Below are 21962 nucleotides of genomic sequence, written 5' to 3' on the forward strand. Positions count from 1 at the left end.
GACACTCCGGGCTACATCAGCCCCCACCAAGTCACTGTCAGGGGACAGGCCCGGCTACACCAGCTCACATCATGTAACCGTCAAGAGGACACTCCGGGCAACACCAGCCCACACCATGTCACTGTGAAGAAGACACTCCGGGTGACACCAGTCCACACCATGTCACTGTCAGGAGGACACTCCAGGTTACATCAGCCTAAGCTATGTCACTCACAGGGCGACACTCTGGGCTACACCAGCCCATACCATGATACTGTCAGTGGGAAACTCCGGGCTACACTTGCCCATACAATGCCACTGTCAGGAGAACGCTCCGGCTTACACCAGCCCACACCATGTCACTGTCAGGGGGACACTCCGGTTGACACTAGTCCACACCACACCACTGCCAGGAGTACACTCCGGGTTACGCAAGTCCACACCACGTCACTGTCAGCGGGACACTCTGGCATACACCAGCCCACACCATGCCATGGTCAGGGGGACACTCCACGCTACACCAGCCCACAACATGTCATTCTCAGTGCAACGCTCTGGGCCACACCAGCTCACACCATGTCACTGTCTGGGTAGTACGCCAGGTTACACCAACACACACCATGTCACGGTTAGAGGGACACTCCGGGCTACACTAGCCCATAACTTGTCACTCACAGGAGGATACTCCGAGCCACACCAGCCCATACCATGTTTCTGTCAGGAGGCATTCCGGGTTACACCAGCCCACACCATATCACTATCAGGGGACACTCCGGGTTACACCAGCTCACATCATGTCACTGTCAGGGGAACACTCCCGGCTCCAGCAGCTCACATCATGTCACTGTCAACAGGACACTCCGGGTTACACCAGCCTACATCATGTCACTCTCAGGGCGACACTCCGGGCTACACTAGCCCATAAAATGTCACTCGCAGGGTGATACTCCGAACAACACCAGCCCATACCAGGTTTCTCTCAGGAGGACACTCCGGGTTACACCAGCTCACATCATGTCACTGTCAGAGGACACTCTGGGTTACACCAGCCCACACCATGTCACTGTCAGGGAGACACTACGGGCTACACCAGCCCAAAAGATGTTACTGTCAGAGGGACCCTCCGAGCTACTCCAGAGCAACCCATGTCAGTATCAGGGGGACACTCTGGGCTACACCAACCCACACTATGTCATTGTCAGGGGGACACTTCGGGCTACTCCATCCCACACCATGTCACTCTCAGGGGATACTCCGGGCTACACAAACCCACACCATGTCACGGTCAGGGAGACACTCCGGGATATACCAGCCCACACGATGTCACTGTCAGGGAGATACTGCTGGCTGCAGCAGCCCACACCATGTCACTGTCAGGGGACACTCCGGGTTACACCAGCCCACACCATGTCACTGCTAGCGGGCACTCTGGCGTACACCAGCCAACACCATATCACTGTCAGGGAGACATTCCAGGTTGCACCAGCACAACCATGTCACTATCAGGGGGACACTCCAGGCTACTCCAGACGGCACCATGTCACTGTAAGGGAGACACTCAAGTCTACGTCAGCCCACAACATGTCACTGCCAGCGGGCACTCCGGGTTACACCAGCCCTCACCATGTCACTCTCAGGGCGACACTCTGCGCTACAGCAGCCCACACCATATAACTGTCAGGGAAACACTCCGGACTACACCAGCCCACACCATATCACTCTCAGGGGGACACTCCGGGCTACACCATACTGTATCATGTAATTGTTAGGGAGACAGTCCGAGCTACTCCAGAGCACCCCACGTCACTGTCAGGAGGACACTCCGGGTTACACAAGCTCCCATCACGTCACTGTCAGGGGGACACTCCAAACTACAGCGGCCACCATCATGTCACTCTCAAGGGACATTCCGGGCTACACCAACCCACAGCATGTCACTCTCAGGGGGACACTCCGGGCTACACCAGCCCACACCATGTGAATGTCAGGGAGACACTCCAGGATACACCAGCCCACACCATGACACTCTCAGGGAGATACTCCTGGCTACAGCAGTCCATACCATGTCACTGGAAGGGAGACATTCCGGGATACACCAGCCCACTCCATGTCACTGTCAGGGGACACTCCGTGCTTCACCAGCCCACACCATGTCACTGTCAGGGAGACACTCCGGGTTACACCAGCACAGCATGGCACGGTCAGGAGGACACTTGGGGCTACTCTAGACCACACCATGTCACTCTAAGGGGGTCACTCCGGGCTACATCAGCCCAAACAATGTTACCATCAGGGAGACACTCCGTGCTGCACCAGCCAACACCATATCACTGTTAGGGAGACATTCCGGTTTGCACCAGAAGACCGTGCCACTGTCAGGGGGACACTTGGGGCTACTCCAGACCATACCATGTCATTGTAAGGGGGAAACCCCGGACTACATAAGCCCACAGCATGTCACTGTCAGTGGGACACTCCGGGCTACATCAGCCCACACCATGTCACTGTCAGAGGGACACTGTGGGTTACACGAGCCCACACCATGCCACTGTCATGGGGACATTCCTGTTTTCACCAGCCCACATCATGTCAGGGTCAGAGGAACACCTCCGATTATACCAGCCCACACCATGACAATGTCGGAGGGACATTCCAGGTTACACCTGACCACGCCATTTCACTGTCAGAGGGACACTCCGGGCTACACCACCCCACACCATATCACGGTCAGAGGGATACTCTGCATTACACAGGCCCACATCATGTCATAATCAGGGGTACGCTCCGGGTAGACCAGCCCACACCATGTCACTGTCAGTGGATCACACCGGGCTACACCAGCCCACACCATGTCACTGTCAAGGGGACACTCTGCGCTATACCAGCCCACACCATGTCAATGTCAGGGGTACACACCGAGAATCACCAACCCACACCATGTCACTGTCAAGGGTCATTCCGGACTACACCAGTCCACACCATGTCAATGTCAGAGGGACACCCCTGGCTGCACCAGCACACACCATGACACTGTCAAGGGTACACTCCTGTTTTCACCAGCCCACACCATGTCAATGTCAGAGGGACACTCCAGGCTAACCCAGCGCACACCATGTCACTGACAGGGGTCCCTCCAGGCTGCACCAGCACACAGCATGACACTGTCAGGGGGACACTCCTGTTTTCACCAGCACACACCATGTCAATGTCAGAGGAACAGCCTGGTTTACACCAGCCCACACCATACCATTGTCAGAGGGACACTCCGGGTTACACCAGCCCATACCATGTCACTGTCAGAGCGACACTCTGGGCTGCACCAGCCCACACCATGTCATTTTCAGGGACACTCTCCAGAACCCACCAGCTCACACCATCTCATTGCCATGGGCACTCTGCAGGCTACATCAGCCCACACCATGTCACTATCACAGGGACACTATGGGATTCACCAACCCACACCATGTCACTGTCAGGGGTCACTCCGGGCTACACCATGCCACACCATGTCAATATCAGAGTGACAACCCTGGCTGCACCAGCCCACACTGTGTCACTGTTAAAGCGACACCCTGGTTTACACCAGCCCACACCATGCCTTTTTCAGAGGGACACTCCAGGCTAACCAAGCCCACACCATGTCACTGACAGGGGTCCCTCCGGGTTGCACCATCACACACCATGACACTGTCAGGGGGACACTCCTATTTTCACCAGCCCACACCATGTCACTGTCAGAGGAACAGCCTGATTTACACCAGCCCACACCATAGCATTGTCAGAGGGACGCCCGGGTTACACCAGCCCACACCATGTCACTGTCAGGGGCTCACTATGGTTTACACCATGCCACACCATGTCACTGTCAATGAGAGACACTCTGGGCTACGCCAGCCCATACCATGCCACTCTCAGAGGAACACTCGCATTCAACACCAGCCCATACCATGTCACTGTCAGAGCGCATGGTATTGGGGGTGAAGTACTAGATTGGATTGAAAATTGCTTGGCTAATAGGAAACAAAGGGAGGTGATAAACGGCTCCTTTTCGGAATGGCAGGCAATGACCAGGAGGGTACCGCAGGGATCCGTGTTGGGACTGCAGCTTTTTACAATATATGTTAATGATATAGAAGATGGTATCAGCAATAACATTAGCAAATTTGCTGATGATACAAAGCTGGGTGTCAGGGTGAAATCTGATGAGGATGTTAGGAGATTACAGGGTGACCTGGACAAGTTAAGTGAGTGGGCAGATGCATGGCAGATGCAGTTTAATGTGGATAAATGTATGGTTATCCACATTGGTGGCAAAAACAGGAAGGCAGACTACTACCTCAACGAAATCAATTTATATAAAGGGGCAGTACAGAGAGATCTGGGTGTTCTTGTACACCAGTCAATGAAGGCAAGCATGCAGGTAGTGAAGGAGGCTAATAGCATGCTGGCCTTCATTACAAGAGGAATTGAATATAGAAGCAAAGAGGTGCTTCTGCAGCTGTACAGGGCCCTGGTGAGACCACACCTGGAGTACTGTGTGCAGTTCTGGTCTCCAAATTTGAGAAAAGACATTATGGCTATTGAGGGAATGCAGCGTAGATTCACGAGGTCAATTCCTGGAATGGCAGGATTACCTTACACTGAAAGACTGAAGCGACTGGGCTTGTATACCCTTGAGTTTAGAAGACTGAGAGGGGATCTGATTGAGACGTATAAGATTATGAAAGGATTGGACACTCTGGCAGTAGGAAACATTTTTCCACTGATGGGTGAGTGCCGAACCAGAGGACACAGCTTAAAAATATGGGGTAGACCATTTAGGACAGAGCTCAGGAGAAACTTCTTCTCCCAGAGAGTGGTGGCTGTGAGGAATGCTCTGCCCCAGAGGGCAGTGGAGGCCCACTCTCTGGATTCATTTCAGAAAGAGTTGGATAGAGCTCTCAAAGATAGTGGAATCAAGGGTTATGGAGATAAGGCAGGGACCGGATACTGATTCGGAATGATCAGCCATGATTATATTTAATGGCGGTGCAGGCTTGAAGGGCTGAATGGCCTACTCCTGCAGCTATTGTCTATTATCTATTGTCTACACCGTCCAATGAAGACAAGCATACTATATGCCTTCTTGACCACTCTGTTCACCTGTGCAGCCACCTTCAGGGTACAATGGACCTGCACTCCCAGATCTCACCGCCCATCAACTTTTCCCAAGGCTTTTCCGTTCATTGTATAATTCGCTTTAGAATTAGTCTTGCCTCAATGTATCACCTCACATTTGTCTGGATTGAAAACCATCTGCCACTTTTCCACCCAGCTCTCCAGTCTATCTATATCCCCCTGTATTCTCTGACAGTCCCTTATGCTTTCTCCCACTCCACCAATCTTCGTGTCATTTGCAAAATTGCTGATCATTTCAACAGTGCCCTCTCCCAGATTATTTATGTATATTACAAACAATAGCAGCACCAATACTGATCCCTGTGGAACACCACTGGTCACCTTTCTCCATTTCAAGAAACTCTCTTCAACTACCACTTTCTGTCTCCTGTTGCTCAACCAGTTCTTTATCTACCTAGCAAGAACACCTTGCACTCTATATGTCTTCACTTTCTCCATTAGTCTACCATGAAGAAACTTATCAAATGCCTTACTAAATTTCATGTATATGACATCAACAGCCCGTCCTTCAACTATCAACTTGGTCACTTCCCCGAAAAACTGTATTACATTGATAAGGCACGATCTCCCCCGCACAAATCCATGTTGTCTATCACTGATAAGCCCATTTTTTTCAAAATATAAATAGATCCTATCCCTCAGTATCTTCTTCAGCAACTTTCCCACTACTGACATCAGGCTCACTGGTCTGTGGTTACCCGGAGTATCCCTACTGCCATTCTTGTACAGGGGGACAACATGAGCTACACTCCAGTCTTCTGGCATCTCATCTGTATTTAAGGATGCCACAAAGATATCTGACTGGACCCCAGCTATTTCCTCTCTCACGTCCCTCAGCAACCTGGGATAGACCCCATCCGGTCCCGGGGTTTTGTCCACCTTAATAACCTCTAGCCTACCCAACACACCTTCCATACTTGTGTTAACGGGATCCAGACTAATCAATCTTCTATCTCTAATCTCAAGATTCATCATGTCCCTCTCCTCGGTGAACACTGATGCAAAGTAATCATTCAGAATCTCACCCATTCTGTCAGGTTCGACACAGCCTTCCTTCGTTATCCTTTAGTGGACCAATCCTTTCACTACCTACTCGCTTGCTTCTTAAACAAGAATAAAATGCTTTAGGATTCTCCTTAATTCTGCTCGCTAAAGGTATTTCATGACCCGTTTTAGCCCGCTTGATTCCTCGTTTAAGACTGGCCCTACACTTCCGATATTCTTGAGATTTGATGCCCTGCAGCGCGGAAACAACAAGTTCACACCGACCCTCTGACGAGTAACCCACCCAGACGCATTTCCCTCTGACTGATGCACCTAACACTATGGGAAATTTAGCATGACCAATTCATCTAACCCGCACATCTTTAGACCGCGAGAGGAAACCGGAGCACCCTGAGGAAACCCAGGCAGGCACGGGGAGAATGCACCAACTCTACACAGACAGTTGCCCAAGGCTAGAACCGAACTTGGAATCCTGGTGCTGTAAGACAGAAGTCCTATCCACTGCGCCACCGTGTCGCTCCTTGTTTGCCAGGGCCCGTTCTGTTGTTAGCTGCATAGACCTTATGTATGCTTCTCTTTTCCTCATGGCTCGTCGTACAATTTCTCCTGTCATCCACGGTTCATGAATCTTGCCCTTCCTATCCTTTGCCTTCAACGGGACATGCCTATCCTGCACTATCTTTAACCTATCTTTGGAAGCCTCCCATATCTCAAATTTGGACTTCCCTTCACATAGTTGTGTCCAATCCACATTTTCGAGCTCTGCCTAATTTTGATATAATTAGCCTTGGCCCAGTTTAGTAATCTTCTGTTAAGACCATTCTCATCTTTATCTACGAGTATTCTGAAGCTTACAGAATTGTGGTCACTGTTCCCAAAAAATCTCACACTGCAATTTCTACAACATGTCCTGGCTCGTTCCCCAGTACCAGGTCCAATATGGTCCTTTCCCTCATTGGACTATTGACATACTGCTCTAGAAAATTCTCCTAGACGCTTCTTACAAATTCTATCCCATCCACACTTCTGACGTTAAGCGTATTCCTGTCAATGTTGGGAAAATTAAAATCTCCCATCACCACTACCCTATTGCATCTTTTCATAATCTATTTACCTATTTGTTCTTCTAACACACGTTCACTGTTGGGAGATCTGTAAGACAAACCCAACAGTGTACTGCACCCTTCTTATTTCTCAGCTCTACCGACAATGCTTCACTAACCAAGACCTCCATAGTGTGCTCCTTTAGCACAGCCGTGATATAGTCCCTTGACAGGCAATGCAACTCCACAACCTCTTTTAAGTCCCTCCCTATCCTGTCTGTAGCTTCTACGAGAGGGACCGTATTGTAGAAGAGGAGAGTGTGAAATGGACTGGTAAGCTAGAAGAGATACCTGTTAGGAAGGAAGATGTGTTGGACATTTTGAACAACTTGAGGATAGACAAGTCCCCCGGGCCTGACGGGATATATCCTAGGATTATGTGGGAAGCAAGAGAGGAAATTGCAGTACCGTTGGCAATGATCTTCTCGTCTTCACTGGCAACGGGGGTGGTACCAGGGGACTGGAGAGTAGCGAATGTTGTGCCCCTGTTCAAAAAAGGGAATAGGGATAACCCCGGGAATTACAGGCCTGTTAGTCTTACTTCTGTGGTAGGCAAAGTAATGGAAAGGGTACTGAGGGATAGGATTTATGAGTATCTGGAAAGACACTGCTTGATTAGGGACAGCCAGCACGGATTTGTGAAGGGTAGGTCTTGCCTTACAAGTCTTATTGAATTCTTCGAGGAGGTGACCAAGCATGTGGATGAGGGAAGAGCAGTGGATGTAGTGTACATGGATTTTAGTAAGGCATTTGATAAGGTTCCCCATGGTAGGCTTATGCGGAAAGTCAGGAGGCATGGGATAGAGGGAAATTTGGCCAATTGGATAGAAAACTGGCTAACCGGTCGAAGGCAGAGAGTGGTGGTAGATGGTAAATATTCAGCCTGGAGCCCAGTTACAAGTGGAGTTCCGCAGGGATCAGTTCTGGGTCCTCTGCTGTTTGTAATTTTTATTAATGACTTAGATGAGGGAGTCTAAGGGTGGGTCAGTAAATTTGCAGATGATACGAAGATAGGTGGAGTTGTGGACAGTGAGGAGGGCTGTTGTCGGCTGCAGAGGGACTTAGATATGATGCAGAGCTGGGCTGAGGAGTGGCAGATGGAGTTCAACCCTGCCAAGTGTGAGGTTGTCCATTTTGGAAGAACAAATAAGAATGTGGAATACAGGGTTAATGGTAGGGTTCTTAGTCAGGTGGAGGAACAGAGGGATCTTGGGGTCTATGTACATAGATCTTTGAAGGTTGCCACTCAGGTGGATAGAGTTTGTAAGAAGGCCTATGGAGTATTATCGTTCATTAGCAGAGGGATTGAATTCAAGAGTCGTGAAGTGATGTTGCAGCTATACAGGACTTTGGTTAGGCCACAGTTGGAGTACTGTGTGCAGTTCTGGTCGCCTCACTTTAGGAAAGATGTGGAAGCTTTGGAGAGGGTGCAGAGAAGATTTACCAGGATGTTGCCTGGAATGGAGAGGAAGTCGTACGAGGATAGGTTGAGAGTTCTCGGCCTTTTCTCGTTGGAACGGCGAAGGATGAGGGGTGACTTGATAGAGGTTTATAAGATGATCAGAGGAATAGATAGAGTAGACAGTCAGAAACTTTTTCCCCGGGTACAACAGAGTGTTACAAGGGGACATAAATTTAAGGTGAAGGGTGGAAGGTATAGGGGAGATGTCAGGGGTGGGTTCTTTACCCAGAGAGTGGTGGGGGCATGGAATGCGCTGCCCGTGGGAGTGGTAGAGTCGGAATCATTGGCGACCTTTAAGCGGCATTTGGATAGGTACATGGATGGGTACTTAATCTAGGTTAGAAGTTCGGCACAACATCGTGGGCCGAAGGGCCTGTTCTGTGCTGTATTGTTCTATTGTTCTATTGTATATCTTGAAACATTTAATTGCCAATCGCCACGCTCTTCCTTCAGCCAAGTCTCTGTGATTGCAATAACATCATACACTCAGGCGCCAATCCAAGCCATAAGTTCATCTGCCTTACACACCATACTCCTTGCGTTAAAGTAGGTGCATTTCAGGCCACTATGTTTTTGCGCTCATCTGCTCTCAGCCTACACTTCCCTTTATGAATGCTATCTTCATAATTCTAACAGTCTCCAGTCTCCACCTCACTGCCTACGTGTTGTCTCTTCTGGGTCCCAGCCCCCTGCCACATTTGTTTAAAAACTCCCCAAAAGCAGTAGCAAAAACTCCCCCATGGACATTGGTTTTGGTCTGGTTCAGATGTGGACCGTCCCTTTTGTAATAGTCCCACCTTCCCCAGTACCGGTCCCAATGTCCAAAACATCTGACCCCTCCCTCCTAAACCATCTTTCAAGCCACATGTTCATCCTGCCTTTTTTTTATTTCTAAGCTGGCTTGCACGTGGCACTGCTAGTAATCCCGAGATCACTACCTTTGAGGACCTTCTTTTTAACTTCTCTCCGAGCTCCCTGAATTCTTCTTTCAGGACCTCATCTCGCTTTCTACTTATGTCGTTGGTACATAGATGCACCAAGACAACTGGCTGTTCAACCTCCCCTTTTAGAATGTTCTGCAGCCAATCAGGAGCACCAGGAGCACCTGTAAACCAGGAGCAGTTACCCTCTTAACATGTAGAGCTGTGCACACCACCCCATTGCATTGATCGGTAAACCAGGAGCAGTTGCCCTCCCAGCATGCAGAGTTGTATAGCCCCCTCTGACACGAACACCTCTGAGGCAACATACTATGTGGGAGTTCCTTTTTCGGCCACTGAACCGCCTATCTACTCCCCTCACAATAGAATCGCCTCTGACTATGGTCCTACGAGTCTTTTTCCCACCCTTCTGAACAGCAGTGCCCGACACGGTGCCATGCTTTTGATAACTGTTGCCCTCTCCTGGTGAGCCACCTCCACAACAGTTTCCAAAATGGGACACCTGTTTTGGAGGGAGATGACCGCAGGGGACACCTACACTGCCTTCCTACTGTTTTTCTGTCTTTTGGTCACCCATTTACTGTCTCACTGTCTAGCCTGCGGTGTGACCAGTTCACTAAGCATGCTATCCACTACCTCCTCAGCATCGCGGATGCTCCACAGTGAATCCATCCGCAGCTCAAGAGCCGTCATGTGGTCAAACGAGAGCTGCAGCTGGACATGCTTCTGGCAAGTGAAAGAGTCAGGAATGTCAGACATGTTTCTAAGCTCCGACATCAAGCAAGAGGCACATGCCCCGGGTCTGAGGTCGCCTGGCATTGTAAGCTTAGCTTTATATGAACTAACTAAACACAAACAATGCACTTAAATATAAGAAAAAGCAAGATAAAGAAAAAAATAAAAGCCATGGCTTACTGAGTCTTCTTCTTCCGATTCGAGGATGGGGGCGGGAGGGTGATACTACACGTGTAGTATCTCGGGTTTAGACATTGCCCAAATATAACTTAAACCCTTACCTTCCCGGCAGCCCTTGCTTCACTCCACCTTCTCTCCTCACCGATCTGAGTGTTCAGACGTGTGATTTTTTTCTTATTCTTTCATTCGAAAAACAGAGGTGTTACTAACTCAACAAGAGGTATCTTCCATTTCATCCGTGAGACAAAATTAAGGATGAATATGGGTGGTTTATAAGTCTTAAAGCTTTTATACATGGAGATATGTATGGGAATATGAATGTATGCTGCCCCCGGCACATTTCCTCGAATTTTTAACAGATGCCCTTTCCAGGTTGCTGGCCTTTGGGGCACGTCATGCAGTAATAGTGGGAGACTTTAACCGACTTATTAACACCGAAGTGGACATAATGCCTCGGGGTCTTGCGGGTATGTCACCGCAATCCATGCAATTGGTCGACCTGAACAGGGAGCGGGGGTTGGTGTCTGTGTGGAGTTGTCCCCACTTTGAGGAGAGGGACTTCACCTTTGTCTCTCAGCCACGTAAGTATTTTTCGAGGATTGGAATTTTTTACCCTGTTGACCTTTTCGAATTCTGTGCTGTCCTGCAGAATTGTGAAGACAGCCATTTCTGATCGTGCAGCAGTATACATGAAGGTTAAGTTCGGTGGTGATGGGGCAGGCTCACGAAACTGGCGCATGGCCCCTTTCTTCCTGAAGGAGAGCAAGTTTATTGAATATTTTTTGGGGGTATTTAAACTTTTTTGGGACATTAATTTGGGTATGGCTAGTAATCCATCGGTGCTCTGGGAGACTGCCAATGCCTATGCGAGGAGTTTGATTATTTCTTACTCGGCGTCGCAGAAGCGGAAGAAGGCAGAGCAGCTGCGTATGCTTAAGGCTTGCCTGAATGCAGCTGAAACAGTATACCTTGCCAGACCGTCTGTAACCAAGTTGCAGCAGATTACAGCCCTCAGGGCTACTTTGAATGCTGGGCTCACCCAGAGAGCAAAGAGGGAAATCTCCTTTGCGAAACAGTGATTATTTGAGTATGCTGATAAACGAGGTAGTTATCTAACATACCTGGCCAGAAAGAAGAATGCCCCCAATCTATCACATCCATTAAAGAGAGTGCTACGACTCTTACTTGTGATGCCAAAACTTACTTTCGAATGTAACCAATTAATTTTGATCATGTCCAGGATACCAGAAACCACTGGAAGCTGAAGTTTATTGTTTTAATACCTGGAACCCAATCAAGCTATGAGAATTTAATGTGTCATGGGAAGTATATAAATCTGGTATTTTCAAAATTAGTGGGAAAGCTCACTGGCCATCTAACATCTTGGTCTCAAATTAGGAAAAAAACATTCTATCCAATATACTTTTTTTCATGTAAACCCTACTTACAGTATAAAAAATCAGAAAGAAGGTGACCCAGGGAGATCAGCAGCTGGAAGACTGAAGACAGCGGGGAAGACAGACACACAGCGGTGTTGAGATTAAGTTAACGTAACGTTTAATAAGTTGGTTAATGGAACAGCATTTTTTTCAGTGTTGTAGTCAGATAGTAAGCAGTTAAGAAAAGGGGATGTTGAACTTGTGAATAGTTGTTGTTTAGTTTTCACTATTCGGGTTCATAAAATATATTGTTATTTTTCTTTCAATGGTGGAATTTGGGAGTTCTCTGTCACTCATGTTTTAACAGATTACTAGGCGGGGTAAGTTTTTTTGATGTTTGGTGTTTATTAACAGAGGGGTTCGACATCGATGTCATAACAGTTTGGAGGCTTGTCATTCAGAATTTGATTGGATGTGAACAGATTAGGGGTAAAAAAAAAAACGTCTCAGCAGATTCCAACACTTGGCCATTATCGTCAGAGATCTTTAAATAAAACGTAGGTCAGAAAATATGTTTAATTTTGGTTACTTGTGGATGATTAAATGAAAAGTGAGAGAAATGCGTCTTAACATTGCTAAAGAGGTTCTGGGGTTTCAAAATGATTTCCAATTTGCCAAGAAAGTTTCGAAACACAGAGGAAGGGCGTATATTTAGAATTAGCAAATATGTTAAAATTGGGTTTAACCAGGGACAAAAGGAAAGCTGAAATTGCAATGGAGTTGGTCAAGCACTTTGGTGTACCGGAGAAACTGACAGTGAGTGCAGTAGAGTTAGAAAAAAGAAAGGATTGAAAATGCAGTAACTGGAGTTAGAAGATTAAAAAGTGAGACAAAAAGAAAGAGAGAAGAAAGAGAAAGAGAGGTAAAATAGAAAGAGAGAGAGAGAGGAAAAAGAAAGAGAGAATTTGCACTTGAGAAGTTGCGAATTAGTCAACAAAGTCAAGTTAACAGGATAGAGATTAAAATAGAAGGTAGGGATACACACACTGATATATATAACTATGTTAAAACATTGCCATATTTTGTAAAGTAAAATGCGGTTGCCTTTGTTACTTCATTTGAAAAATTGAATAGATGGATGGAGTGGTCAGAGAACATGTGGGTAATGCTAGTTCAGACTAAGCTGGTAGGCAGAGCTCGTGAGGTATGTGCAGCGCTGTCCGATGAGGGGTCAAGAGGTTATGCAGATGTCAAACAGACTATTTTGAATGTCAATGAATTGGTACCAGAAGTATATAGAGAGGGGTTCAGAAACATAATGATGGAACCAGGTCAGAATTATGTTGAGTTTGAAAGAGTTAAACATAGACGTTTTGATAGATGGGCATGGGCCTGAAAAATAGACAAGACATATAAGGCTCTGAGACAGCTCATTCTGTTGGAGGAATTTAAACACTCCCTTCCTGAAATGATCAGAGTTCAAGCGAGTGAACAGGAAGTTCAAGAAGTGAGAAGAGTGGCAGAGATGGCAGGTAAATACGCATTGGTGGATGAGCTTCAATTTGCATCCAATAGGATCTCACTCCTGTGAGGGATAGAAATTGGGAGAAGGGAAGATCCTACTCTACAAAACAAATATTAAGAGCACACTGGGAATAGTTTACTTTTGGTTAATAAAGAAGGCCAAGAGGTTGAAAGGAGGTGAAAAGCCTCAGGTGTTTTCACAACACCAGAGTGGAACACATAGAATTACAGTGAATGTGGTTGAAGAACGGCATTGAGAAAAGATCTCTTCACTGCCATAATACAAAGAAACAGTGCTAGTCGTTGAAGAAAGGCACGTTGTGATAAGATGTGGTAAAAGAGCCTAAGTCAGTGTCATTAGTGGAAGTAGTAAAGGAAACCCCAAACAAAGTTGAGGAGCTACAGGAGAGTGCACAGCCTAGGCAGGGGCTGGGTATGGAGTTAGCACCTGATTTCTATAAAGAATTCACCTCTGTCGGTAAAGTTTACTCAGAAAGAACAGGGAGAGAAAGACAACATGGTATATAATTTTGAGAGATACGGGATCTGCTCAGTCTCTAATATTCGAAAAGTGTGGCGCTGGAAATGCACAACAGGTCAGGGAGCATCTGACCATCGACATATCAGGCACAAGCCCTTGATCTGGAAAGTGGAGGGGAGGGGGGAGAAGGGGGTAAAAGATAAATAGGAGGGAAGAGGTGAGGCTGGGAGGCAGCTCAGTGGGAAGGCAATAGGAAAATTAAGGTGTGAGTGATTGTGATAGGCGGGAGAGGAGGGTGGAGTGGACATGTGGGAAGGAAGGTGGACAGTCAGGAGAGTTGAAGAGGGCAATGCTGAGTTGAAGGGTTGGATCCGGAAAGAGGTTGGGAGAGGTGAGAATTGGAAACTGGTGACGTAGACATTTATGCCGTGTGGTTGGAGGGTCCCAGCTATCATACCACCTATCCGCTTCACCCTGCCCTCTGAACTCTCACCATCACCCCCCACCTGCATCTACCTATTGCTTTCCAAGCTACCTTCTGCCCAGCTCCACCCCCACCCATCTATGTATGTCTCAGATCCCATTTCCCCATCCCCCAGTTGCCTTATGAAGGGATTATGCCTGAAACATGGATTCCCCTGCTCCTGGGCTGCTCCTGACCTGCTGTGCTTTTCCAGCGCCACACCTTTCAACTGTGATCTCCAGCATCTGTAATCCTCATATTCTCTGAGCCTCTAAAAGTAAGTGATGAAAGTATTTCCACTCTTTCTGACATGTCATCTAAGAGAGTGATCATTTGTGAAATGGGAACAGAAATGTAGTACTCCCCTGTGTAAGATCGAGTTGGAGATCCAAATCAGGATGGGGAACGTGACAGTGGGAATGAGTGACAGACCGTCAGTTTCAGAAATACCGTTTTATTCTTGAGAACAATTTAGCAGGATCCAAGGTGGGAGTGACATCTTATGTGGTGGAGTAGTCAAAAGACGACCAGGAAATCGAGAAGTTAAAAGACAAATACCCAGGAAATTTTGTGAAATAACAAGGTCTTACTGTCATAGGTTAAAGCAAGAAGCAAAAAATTAAAGAGAAATACAAAGGAGCGGAAGTTTAATTTGCTGGCCCGCTGTTTCATGTAATGATGCAGGAAAAACCTGAACAGGCAGAGGGTCAGGCAGAGGTGTTTAGTCCTGAAAAGCTAATGGCCTTACAACAGAAATTTACATAAATTGATGCATAAACAGAAAAGGAATCAGAATATATTGTCGAGCGTTAGCAACTTAAAGATAGAATCCTAAACAAAAATGGAGACCACGGCTGGTTAGTGCAGAGGAGAAATGGGCCAAAGTTAACTAGATTATGTTGACGGTCGCATACAGACAGGAAGTGTTATGGGTATCACATGACCTACCTGCAGAAGGTCATCTCGCTATACCTGCAGGAGGTCACCTTGAAGACTCAGGCTAAGGTACAAAAGCAGTTCTATTGTCCTGGAATGGATAAGGACGTGTTTATTATTTACCGTATGTGTCATACATACCGAATGGTAAGTAGGCCACAGGCAGGACTAAAACCAGAACATTTGTTGCCAATTCCTGCGTTTGACAGACCTTTCGCGAGGGTTCTGATTCGTGGTGTAGGCCCCCTTTCTAAAATAAAAGTGGAAACCAATATTTGCTGACCATCATGGATGTGTCTGTCAGATTACCAGAGGCAATTTCATTACATAATATTAAGGTAACAAGGGTGATGGAGGGGTTGGTAGCTTTCTTTACTCAGTACAGGCTACCCAGAGATTTTCCATCAGTCCAAGGGAATCGTTGTACCGCTCAGCTGTTGAAGTAAATTATGGATAGCTTAGGCATACAGCATTTCAAATCAAGTGCGTCCCATCCTGAATCGCAGGGAGCAGAGGCAAGTTAGCATCAGATGCTGAAGACCATGTTAACAGCGTACAGTCAGGATTGGCCAAATGATTGGGATTAAAGTGTCCCATTAAATTGTTTGCCATTAGAGATGCCCCAAACGAATCTACTCAGTTTACTCCGTTTGAGTTAATATACGGATATGAAGTGAAAGATCTTTTGGAATTAATTAAAGAGCAATTAACAGGACGGAGGTCGGAGATCTCACACTTAGATTATGTATCTGAGGTGAGGGAGAGATTAAATAGAGTATGTCAGTTAGCTAAACAGCACCTGAAGACGGCAAAACATAGAATGAAGAAAGTGGCAGGTAAAATCTATGACGTTGATATTTTTTTTCGTGGGGATGCCACCAATGGTAGGAAATCCATTCAAAGCCGGGTTTAGTGCCCGCTTCGATATGAAGAAAAAAGTATATTCAGGCAAACTATCTGGTAAAGATGCTGGATATAAGAAAAGGTAGCAGGTATGTCATGTGAATATGTTGTAATCTTACTAATATAGAGACAGGGAACTCGGGAAACAGCTGTTAGTTACTGCCCCGCAGAGTGAGGAATCAATACAGATGTGCCTCAAAATACTTTTAATAACAAGGAAGTCCTTGAGGGGTGGGATAGGATAGCGACCTGTCTGTTGCAAGAACAATGAGCCCATTGATTGTTCATTGCAGCAGTATGAGGACATTTGCAGAACCATGATGGTAGGACTTACGCTTTTGTGTATGGGGTGGAAGTAGTGAATGCTGTTCTGATAAACAACACTCCTGCAGGCTTAATCCTCACAAAGCCACCGAGGCCCAGAAGGAAGTGGATGCGATGCTCAACGAAGATATCTTTGAACCGAGTCAGAGCGAGTGGAGTACGCTGATTCTGTTAGTTGCTAAACCTGATGGGGCTCAGTGATTTTGTGTGGACTATCAGAACGTCAACCCAAAAACAAAATCAGATCCTATCCAATACCAATATTCAAAGACTACATACCTAAAGTTTGACAAGCCACACACATCACAAAGTTGGACTTACGCATGGTTATTGGCAGGCAAATTTATCAGAGAAGTTTGTAACCTTAAAAGGGCTACACCAATTCAAAGTGATGCTCTTTGGAATGAATAACGCACCAGCCACATTCCAAAGACTCGGGAACCGATTTGTGGCCAGATTAACAAATTGCGCAGTTTATCTGTTAGATGCAGTGATCTTTAGCATGTTATAGTTGGCAGAGCTCATTGAACGATTACAAGAAAGAAAACTGATAATAAATGAAAAGAAAACAGAATTTGTGAAAGCAGAAGTGACGTTCTTGAGACAATACATTGGACATGGAAGGTTGACCTCATGGAACACAAAGACGAAGGGCTTTTAGATATTTCCACAACCATCCTCGATGAAAGAAGGGTTTAGATATTTTGGGACTGTGTTTTTTCCATTGGAAGTTTGTTCCAAACTTCAGCAGCGTCGTGGAACCACTGATAGATTTACTAAAAAAAAAGGACACAAAATTTTGGTGTATAGAACAGTTCCAGCAGGCATTTGAGAATTCAGAAGCAGCATTAACCATCACATCAGTTTTAGCGACACCAAATATTTTGAAACGCTTCAAAATTGCGATTGTTGCTAGCGATCTAGGGGTTGGAGATGTATTGATGCAGGATCATGATAATGGAATGGAATGGTCAATTGGCTACTTGTAAAAAAAAAACGAACACCCACAGGAAAGAAAATGCTCCACTATTGAAAAGGGATTAGTGAGATTGGTACTGGCCTGCCAATATGTGACAAATCATTTTGCATTTTTTACAAGATTTAAAGATTAAATATGAGAATATTTCATTCGAGTCTTATGTTACCCACTTTTAACTGCCAAAATACACATGTTGTAGGCTGTAAAATTGTGACAGCAGACGTGTTATCGCAGACTTAAAGGAAAACGTGCAGATAAGATTAGTGTGTGGAAATATGCCCTTCGGCCCAACAAGTCCACACCGAAGCGCAATCCACCCAGACTCATTCCACTACATTTATCCCGGTCTCTAACACAACGGCCAATTTATCTAACCTGCAAATTGTTTTGGACTCCGGGAGGAAACTAGAGCACCCGGAAGAAACCCAAGCAGACACAGGGAGAATGTGCAAACGCCACATAGTCAGTCGCCTGAGGTGGGGATTGAACCTTTGCCGCTGGCGCTGTGTGGCAACAGTGCTAACCACTGTGCCATCGTGCCGCTCAACGACAACGCTTGACATATTCCAATGTTACATATGTGTGTAGAATTAATATGAAAGGTATAAGTTAATTACTTTTGCATTTCGTAGTTTTGGGATTTAGAATTACAGGAAAAGAAATGAAGCCATCTTTTAATTCTGATGCTTCATTTTTTTTCCCTGAAGGGGTGAGGTATTAAGTAGCTGAAAGCATGTCTGGTCACTTTAAGATAGAACGGGTTTGCTGAATATAATATATAGCCAGAGCTGCCAGGTTTTCCCAAATGTAACAATTGGTTGGTAAATGGATACCGGGGTTTTGGTTGCTAATGTGATAACAATTAGTTTAAATAATGCCCAGGATACCAGATGCCAATGGAATTTGAATATCATTGTTTTTACACGTGGAAACCAATCAAATTATGAGAATTTAATGTGTCATGGGGAGTATATGCATCTGGCAGTTTGAACACTAGACGGAGAGTAACTGCTATTGGACCGCAGAGCAACTGCTGTAGAGCAGGAGTGTAACTGGCCATCTAAGACACTCTCTACCAAAGATACCGTTTCATGTAAAACCTAGTTGCAGTTAAAAAAAAGGAAGATGACACATGGATATCAGCAGCTGGAAGAGTGAGACAGCAGAGGAGACAGAGACTGTGTGATCTTTAGATTAAGTGAATATAATTTTTCATAGGTGGGTTATAGGAACAGCATTTATTTTTGAGTTGAAGTCAAATAGTCAGCAGTTAAGAAAAGGGGTATTGTATTTGTGAATAGTTGCTGTTAGTGATCACTATTAAAGTTAAGAAATTAAATTGTTATTTTTCTTTAAATAGTGGAATGTCAGAATTTTTGTTACTCATATTATGAGAAATTGCGCAGCAAAGCGAGCTTTTCTGGGTGTTTGCTTTAATTAACAGAGGGTTTCGACTTCCACGTTGTAAATGTCCATCCACAATAACCCCATTTCCTTGCACTTGGTCCATATCCTTTGAGTCCATTCCTATCCATTTATTTCTCCGAATGCATTTTAAATGTTGTTAATGTATGTACCCCCCTCAAACGCATCCGCTAGCAGCTCTTTCTATCTGCGTACCAGCCTCTGTGTAAAAGCTTTGCCCCTCAGGTTCTTTTTTTCCCTTCCATCTAACCATAAACTGATGTCCTCTCGTCCTAGATTCTCTAAACCTTGGAAAATGACTGAGAGCATTCACCATACCCATGCCCCTCATGATCTTATATACCTCTATAAGTTCCCCATTCAGTCTCTTCTGCTCTAATTAAGAAGTCCTAGAATGTCCAAACTCTCCCTTTAATCAGACCAATGGGTTGTGGCAACATCCTTGTAAGTTTCTTCTGCATTCTTTCCAGTTTAATAACATCCTTCCTCTAACAAAGTGACAAAAACTGAAAGCAATACTATCAAGTGTGGCCTCGCCAAAGCCTTGTATATCTGCAACATAACTTCCCAACTTCTATACGTAATGCCCTGACTGATGAAGGCCAGTGTGCCAAAGCCTTCTGTCCACCTGTGACTCCAATTTCAGAGAACCGTGAACCTGAACTTCAAAGTTTCTCTGTCCAGAACCCGCCTTAATGTCCTCCCATTCACCATGAAACACGTACCTTGATTTGACTTTCCAAAATGCAAGACCTCACACTTATCGATGTTAAACTACATTTGCCAGTTCTGGGCCCACTTCCCCATTTGATCAGGGTCTTGTTGTATTTTTTGATAACCTTCCTCACTGTCCACGATACTGAATATTTTAGTGTCATCTGTAAATTTAATCATCATGCTTGTTATAATTTCATTCCAATCATTGATAAGAAATAACAAACAGTAATGGGCCCAGCACTAACGCCTGAGATTCTCCGCTAGTTCAGTAATATCCTTCAGGTAAGGAAATTTCCATCCTTACCTGGTCTGGCCTCTATGTGACTCCAGACTCACAACAATGTGCTTGACCCTTATCTGCCCTGTGGGCAATTAAGATGGGCAATAAATGCTGCCTATCCAGCAATGCCCTCATCCAGAGAATGAATAAAAAAGGTACAGGATTCCAGTCCTACAAGCATCCTTCCACTATTACTCTCTCCTTCCTAACACCAAACGAATTATGTATCTGATTTGCCTGCTCCCACTGCATTCTGTGCAATAGAATCTTCCAGAGCAGCCTATCATGTGGAACTAATCAAAGGCCTTACTGAAATCTATATAGACGATGTCTACTGCTCTCTATATCTACTTATTCAAGAATCTAATTAAGCCATGTTCCTACAATTATGAATCCTTGCCGAGAGAGTATTTGGGGCAATATCTACGGATTTGATCTCCTTTGTAAGGAATAATCTCCTTTCCCCAGACACAGATGTTTGTACAATGAAATGAGAGGGAAGAAACTGAGTGTTTAATCTGTAGAGCTGTGAGAGAATAGAGACGGTTGCGATCACTTATTTCCAGAAGAGACATTGATTGAGTAAGAAATTCCATACTTTACCCAGGTTTGATTGGTTTGATTTATTGTTATGTATACATCAGTACATGGAAACACTTTATTTATGAGTAGTGGAGGCAGATCATAGTAAGCATGGCCAGACAGATCGTAGGGTGAAAATAGACATGTAGAGCATAAGGCAAACAAATTACACTGCACAAGACATGCACTCGACAAGATCAACATGAACAAGAGAGTCCATTCATCAGTCTAATATGGCTTTCCTAATTGTTTCAAAACCTTAATTAACTCTCCCCACATTAATAAGCAGTCAGTGTGTGACCCTGCACTGATCGTCATATTGTTCACAATCCCCAACAGCAGCCACAATACCTTCTTTCTGAAACAGGTAGGCATTCCCACCAGCTTCTGCCCTCCATAGAGAACACCATGCTGTCTTCTCGGAAATGAAAGGTTCCTCCTTGAGATTTCACACAAAGTGTTCGCTTCCCTCTTCATTGCACGATAACCATGTGAAAGTCCCACGTGGGTATCATAAGCAACGGAGCCACTTGGAACAACATGGAGCAGTCTGTGCAGCCTCGGCTCCACTTGTTCATCATGTTAGAGCATCAATTCGGAGACAGTGAGGACTGCAGATGCTGGAAATCAGAGGCGGGCGTCTGATGCTGGAAAAGCACAGCAGGTCACGCAGCATACGAGGGTCCTGGAGAATCGATGTTTCGGGCATAAGCTTTTCATCAGGAATCAGCATTGATTACCTCATTCTATCTCTATGTAAGAGCATTGAGGGTCTGAATGGTCTCCTCCTGCTGTCCCTGCGTAAGTGACTCATGGGGTAGAATGTCCTCCTGCTGTCCCTGTGTATATGACTGAATGGCCTCCTCCTGTTCCTCTGTTAGTTACTTAAAGGGCTGAATGTCTTCCTCCTTTTACTGTGTAAGTGACTCAAAGGGCAGAATGGCCTTCTCCTGATCCTGTATAATGGACTCAAGGGGCTGAATTGCTTCTTCCTCGTCCGATTGGACAGGGCTAATGGCTTGACTGAGTTACCCCTGGTTCTTTTACTAACTCGATGTGCTGACAAGTGTGATGATGCTGTAGCTTTCAGAAGTTATTTTGTACTGGTTTCTTTTAAGAGACAGATTCAACGATCGTTACCAAAATGGTTAGTTAAGGCCTCCGAGTAAACAGCGAGGGAGGCCTTGTGTTTATTTTAATGCAGCCTGAGTGGGTGTGGCCAGCTCTCACAGATTAGGATATCTGGGTTTTGGTTTCTCAATAGCATCAGAAACTATTGGGGTCTCCACAGACTTCAGTGACTATCTCCTGGCTAACACTCTCTCTGACCGTTTTCTTTACTGGATGCTGCTCTTTCTTCCCCCTCCTGGAGAACTGTATGAGAGA

General features: G+C 45.7%; 1 pseudogene; it reads left to right on the forward strand.

Moving 5' to 3' along the window:
* The window catches only part of LOC148136361 (putative G protein-coupled receptor 139), an 86603-nt pseudogene that overhangs the window by 54315 nt on the left and 10326 nt on the right, over positions 1–21962 (forward strand).

This window comes from Chiloscyllium plagiosum, unplaced genomic scaffold, assembly GCF_037043375.1.
Source record: "Chiloscyllium plagiosum isolate Xiang-an unplaced genomic scaffold, Cpla_swu_hap1 HiC_scaffold_46, whole genome shotgun sequence".
NCBI lineage: Eukaryota > Metazoa > Chordata > Chondrichthyes > Orectolobiformes > Hemiscylliidae > Chiloscyllium > Chiloscyllium plagiosum.